General features: G+C 47.6%; 1 pseudogene; it reads right to left on the bottom strand.

Moving 5' to 3' along the window:
• Positions 1-1,588: 1,588 nt before the first annotated feature.
• LOC128124069 (carcinoembryonic antigen-related cell adhesion molecule 1-like) lies at positions 1,589-5,294 on the bottom strand (annotated as a pseudogene).
• Positions 5,295-6,588: the final 1,294 nt, after the last annotated feature.

The following is a 6,588-nucleotide window of genomic DNA, read 5'->3' on the forward strand; positions in this document are numbered from 1 at the left end:
GAGCTGAGCCAGCCACCCAGGTGAGACAGGAGCAGAGTTAACTGGGAGCAGAGCTCTGGACTGCTGGTCCCCATTTGTGGGGAATTTTCGCCCCCAGTTTGGAGAAAAAAACATGTGAGCACAGTTGGAAGTCCTGGGTGTTCCGTCTAGATCACGGAGGTCATAAAAATGGAGGGAGGGCACAGGAAGGCTTGTGTTAGTCACAGAATGAAATCTTGACTTTAAGTATCCCTGATACAACTTGAGGCTTTCCAAGGCTGGGAGAACCTCCTGCTCACATTCCAAGCTCCATCCCTATCAGCCAGGAGAATCCAGAGAAGCAGGAGAAGATTAGACATAGGGATGGAACAGGAAGCTCTGGGAGAATTGAGTTTTGCTTGTTCCCATCGACATGGGCTGGAAATCAAATGTCACTTCCTGTCACTTCCCAGAAAGACAAAAGACTCCACTCCAATCCTGTGACTGATATTTCAGAGATCCACTTACTAAGGACTGTAATGTTCTTGACTGTGGTCCTATTGACTCCAGGGAAAAAGTTATAGATGAGGCAGGAATAGGATCCGCTATCTGTAGCTGGAGAGCTTCTCTCCAGGTCCCACCAAGCCCCCGCAGTCCCACAACCCACGTATAAAATAATCACTCAGATGCTTATATTACTTATAAACTGTATGGCCATGGCAGGCTTCTTGTTATCTACTTCTTTTATCTTAAATTAACCCATTTCTATTAATCTATAAGTTGCCACGTGGCTCGTGGCTTACTGGTACCTTACATCTCGCTTGTCACGGCGGCGGCTGGCAGCGTCTCTCTGACTCAGCCTTCCTGTTCCCAGAATTCTCTTCTCGGCTTGTCCTGCCTATACTTGGTGCCTGGCTACTGGCCAATCAGCATTTTATTTATACAGAGCGAGATCCACAGCAACTATCATTAGTTTTGATGTTGAGAATAAAAAGCTCTTGGGAGGATGACTGGAGCTCTCCATTGACAAACTGAAAGTACTATGCAGGTGGGTTAGCATCTGTGTGGCAGGAAAGGTTAACGTTTGTCCTTAAATGGAAATGAATATTTGAGGGGGATATGATAGGTGCACCTAGATCATCTGGAGCAAACAGAATAAAGTCACATGTGATGTCAGCCGAGGGAAGGGGAAATCCTGGTCTGTAGAAGGACATAGTATCTCTTTGAGCTGTGCTTTAACCTTAGTTGAGCAGGTCCTACCCAGAGCTGGGGTGCAGATTAGTAGGAGAGTACTCATACAGCATGCACAAGCCCTGGTCCATCTTGAGCACAACACACAAACATCCCCACTGCACACTCATTGTGTGCACTGAGACTGAGTCTGACATGTCCCCTGTCTCCATCACCCTGAGCCTCTCTAGTCAGAAGTCCCTCCAGCCCATTCAACCTCAATGCTGGGCCTGTCTACATGTGTTTGGGCTGGGACAGGATGCCCTGGCAGCCTAGGTATCTGTATGGTAGGTCTGTGTCATGAACCCAAGGGGACTGGGACTGAGTGTGGTATAGCTCTAACCCTCTGTATTTAGGCAGTTGGGACCAGGATGAAACAGAAAATACTCAAAGGTAATGTTCAGAGAGAGAGTGGGTCACTTGGAGAGGCACTCACTGGGTTCCAGGTTCACATTCATAGGGTCCTGTTTCAGTCCTCACAACACTGTGTAAAGTGAGAGTCCTGTTTTCCTCAGACAGCTTCGGCCTGTCCTCTTCTGAGAGGCTTTGGTCATTTATCCTCCAGAGGTAGGCTGTATTCTGAGTCTCAGGCTCACACATTAATGCTACTGAGTCCTCACTCTCCATGGGATTGGAATTGTTGGTTGTGATATTGGGCTTGAGTATCATTGCTGTGCTAACCACAGAGAGAAGCTTGCCCTGTGTAGTACCTCTGATTCTTGCAAAGGCCTCTTTCAACCAGAGACAGTCTCTTAACTCCCCAACAACCCAGATCCTTAAAAAAATCAGACAAGAAGCAAATTACATATCTAGGTCCATAGAGTAACTGAGTGCTCAGAGATAATGGGGCCTCCTGTGCTGTGCATGGGAGAAGCAAGGACTTTCTCATGAGTGAACTGAGCTGCAGTGTTTGGTGATGGACAAACTCAAGACTTGGAATCAGAGACCTCATTTTATCTCCTGGCACTCGCCAACCCATTGCCTGCCTTGAGACACAAGGTTTGAGTCCCTCCAGCTGCACTGACCTCCACTGCTGAGTGTAGACCTGTGCCCTCCCAGCCTCTGCTGTTCAGGGCTCTCCTACAGATAGGTTATGATTAGTCTTCTTATTAAGCTTCCCCGAGACACCTGACGGCCTGTCAGAGATCTCACACAGATCAGGATAACGTTGGCATTCAGGTTGGGCTTGGCCACAGGTTGGCCATTCTTGTCAGGTGTTTGATGTTGATTGACACAAATCAGGGAGCCCTCAAAGAATCTGAGTCTACAAAATGATCTAGAAGACTGAAGGTCACCTAGTAGGTCTCCATGGTGGGGAGGCTAGAGATGTGCCTCTAGACCGATAGCTTGTGCCACCCATGACCTATGTGACCCTGACTCGGTGACTGTGTTTCCTGTCTCAGTTTTCTTATAATAGGACACGTGGTAAATGCTCATTGCCATGCCTACAAGTTAACCTGAAATGTGAACAATGACCTGACCTACCACCAAGCGGTGTCTGTTGCAATTTTTCTTTTGGTTGGTTTTTTGGGTTGTTTGTTTGGTTTTTGTTTTTTGTTTTTTGAAACAGGGTTTTTCTGTGTAGTTTTGGTGCCTGTCCTGGATCTTGCTCTGTAGACCAGGCTAGCCTTGAACCCACAGAGATCCGCTAGCTCTGCCTCCTGAGTGCTGGGTTTAAAGACCTGTGCCACTGCCATGTGCCTAGTGTCTGTTGCCTTTGCCTGCAGGGGAAAATCCCCAAGGTGGACCAAAGGAGGACAAGGAGCTGCCATTTCCACCCTTTTTCTTGTATCTCTTTAGGGCTCTTGAATTCCTGAGAGGTATGGTGGTGTTTTATTTGTACTGAAATGTGATTTTAATTGTATGTTAATAAATAAAGTTGTCCGGGGGTCAGAGCTATTAAAGCCATAGCAAGAGCATGGCGGTGGTGGCACATGCCTTTAATCCCAGCACTTGGTAGACAGAGCTAGGTAGATCTCTGTGTGTTCAAGGATACAGCCAGCCTTGGAGACACACCCCTTTAATCTCAATACCGACCATAGAAGACCTGGAAGTCTCTACAGACAGGCAGTGATGAGGCAGTCATGTGTTTGGGTTTACAACCAATGAGAAGGCAGAACAGAAAGACTATATAAAGACTTTAACACAGGAAGTAGCTCTCTTTCGGAGAGGTAGGACCACCGCAGGAGGAAGGGAAAGGTTTTAGCTCTTAGCTCTGACCTCTTGGCTTTCTTCTTTGCATTGGTTCTGTGTTTCTTATTTAATAAGATGGTTGGTTACATCTACAGAGAGGTTTCAGAAGAACATCAGAAGAGCTGCCTGATTGATTTGGTACCTCTCCACCTGTGCTGAACACATTGAGTCTCAGGAGAAGATGCCCAGGTGAACTACCCCGGACATGGCCCTCATAGGCTGACCATCAGCAGGCTCCCAGCCAACAGTCTATTATTTTCCCCTGTCAGTTCCAACAGGAGGTCAAATTCAAACCTAGTCTACAAGTTTTCAAGGATTCCTGGTTCAATCTGGTATGGAGATCTGGAGCAAAGCTTCCAGATGCTCATCTCTCTGTGAGACTCTCATGGTTTCCTCAGCCAGGACCTGCCTGAGTCCTGAAGCATCTTTCTCAAGGACAAGTTCATGATGAACATCTAAGACCCTGGCCAGAGTCTAACATGCTTGAGCTCAGTTACCTCACCGCCTCTTCTCTGAGGGTGGATTCAAGTGAGGCATCCTGATTTATTGCCGCTTTCTCCACTGTGTGTCCTTAACTAAATGTTTGTATCACAATGTGGGGACCATAACACAGAGTCATCCAGGACTGACAACCATATATGTGAAGAAGTAGGATTAACTGCACCCACCACCAAGAGGATATAATTACTTACGGTGTACATGGAACTGCACAAATGCAACTCTTATGTCACAGTTTTCCGACAACACGTATATTACTTTAGCTCCTGCATCTTTCTGAGTGGTGTTCTGGAAGAACAAGGATCCACTGGGGTACATCATCTCTCTGCCGCTGTAAGCAGGCCCTGCTTCATTTGTATTATTGGACATCATAAATCCTGCGGATTCTCCCTTGTACCAGTAAAACAAAAGGACTGTCATTGGCAGATTGTGGACAAGTAGAACATTCTTCCCTTCAGCAACATGGGGTGGAACTGTTTCAACAGTGACTTGGGCAGTGGTGGGAGAGGCTAAGAGGGAAGAGAAAAATTATCAATACCTTTGCATTTGGTAGAAATTGGAAACTTGAGTATGTTCAACTCTCAGCCTTGGTGTGTGTGTGTGTGTGTGTGTGTGTGTGTGTGTGTGTGTGTGTGTGTGTGTGTCCTGTTGGGGGAAGGTCAGCAGCATCACCCCATTCATCAGTACCTCTGAACCTTTCCACTGTATGAAACTGGCTTCATAGTGTCTTCACAGCTCACTCCTCACTGCCCTCAGATCCCTACTCATACTCAGAATCTGTGGTGAGTGTAGCATGTCTTGTCTGACCTCCTCCTCTAAAGACTCTGTGCCTTCATTTTCTGACCTTTCCCTGCTCTGTTTCCTCTGAAGTGCTTGTCAACCCCTGAACCACCTTCTAGATGTCCTTGCTGCTCTATCTTCCTGCCCAATAGTAGCAGGGCTTTCTGAGGAGGACTAGTTTGATTTTGGTTTAAACTCCACTGCTTGGATCAGGTTCAGATACCTGTGAGCAAATCAGTGTTCCAGAGCCTGGGGTTTATTTGCAGATTTCTCAGGGTCCTACATAATGATGTTGTTTACTCGCCCACTTCGAGTTTTACTTGAAGAGTCACCCTGATGGAGTTGTCAACTTGAGTCTTCAGGATACAGTGGCCAGTGCTGATAAATCTACAATGGGGAGCAACTGAGTTTTTCCTCCCCAATGTCTGATTCCTATCCACTGTGAGCTTCCTGATGGTCTCAGGCTTCAAGCAGAGCCAGATGTCATTTCTCAGGCTCTTTCCCTCTCCCAGAAGTCCCCATCCAGTCTATGAACTCCCCAACTCTCTACTCCCGAGGAATGTCTCCTCACCTGTGAGCAGGTGTCCCCTCCAGAAGATCTGTCCTTTGTGGAAAGGGGCTGAGGTGACCTCCATATTCTCTATTGTAGGCTAGACTCTTCCTCTGGAGAGGAGGTTTGTCTCTCAGGCTGCTGCCAAGCTGGGCTCCTCTGGTGTCTGCTCTGCTTTTATTCCCAGACCTCAGCCTTCTCCCAGAGGAGGGCACTTCCTGGAGTCAGATGGGCTGGGGGTGGAGTCTGTATATGCACATTGGTCTGTTCTTCTGTGAGTGCTGCCTCCCATCTTTCTATTCCTTTCTGGTTCAGTGTTCTAGAACATACTTTGAGACTCAAGGCTGAGAAGTGTCCTGTGTCCTGAGAGAACAGCAGCTCACCCCAGGGCCTTGTCCCTGAACTTCCTAGAGCCAAGAGTGTATTTCCTTGAGACCCCAAAACCTAGCAGAGCCCAGTCTGCCCTGTGATCTCAGTGCTCAGGGAAGGTGGGATTTATTCCCAGCAGGGAGTGGCAGTCTGCTCTAGGCACTGAGTGATAACTGGGGAGGGCACAGATCCATCCTCACTGGTGTTACCAGTCAGGTGTCTGATCCATGGATACATGTTATCTCAGGGGTTCATGTCCTGGTGTGCAGGGTGAGGTGACCTATGTGTCCTAGGAAGAGGACCCTGTGCTCCAGCTTCTTACGAAGGGCACCAGGGAGACCCCTCCACCCCCAGTTCCCTGTGCTGGCTGAATGTGATTCAGGTCTGCCCATGCCCTCCCTGACCTTTCTGGGATGCCTTTGCTCTCCTTGGTGATTGCCCTGCGATCTTCCTGTCTTTCCTCATGGATGATGAGAGGAGGGAGGGGACTACATAGGGTCTCCTTGCAGAGTGGGGGTCTCAGTGACACAGGAAATAATTATGTGAGGGAGCTCCAGGTCTGTTGGAACTGGGTGGAAACAAGGCTGCAAGGCAGGTTCACACCTTAGGGAATTTTCCCTGTTGATTATGGGGTTTATTGTCACCCCCGTTGTTCATGAGGAGACCTGCAGCTCATGTCTGGGCTGCTACAAGGATGGTAGCCAAGCTCCAAATGCTGGAATGAGCTCAGGACCAAGTTTCCCAGGAAGGTTCCAGTGTGCAGCTGCCTTTGAAGATCTAGGTAGATTTTTGCTGGAGACTAGAATAGCTGAGGTTAGGTGAGACTCACTGCCATTTTGATCTGCAGTTCCATGAAGACTGATGATATTGATCCCCCTTTCCCATGTGTTTATTAGCTTTTTGTATATCTTGTTCAGGGCAAGAATATCCAAGTCCTTTGCTCACTCTAAAATAGTTTTATTCTGACTTTTAAATTTTAAAGCAAAGTACATTCATCCACTCACAATAAT

This window comes from Peromyscus californicus, unplaced genomic scaffold (assembly GCF_007827085.1).
Source record: "Peromyscus californicus insignis strain IS unplaced genomic scaffold, ASM782708v3 Scaffold_4__1_contigs__length_199733344, whole genome shotgun sequence".
NCBI classification, from domain to species: domain Eukaryota; kingdom Metazoa; phylum Chordata; class Mammalia; order Rodentia; family Cricetidae; genus Peromyscus; species Peromyscus californicus.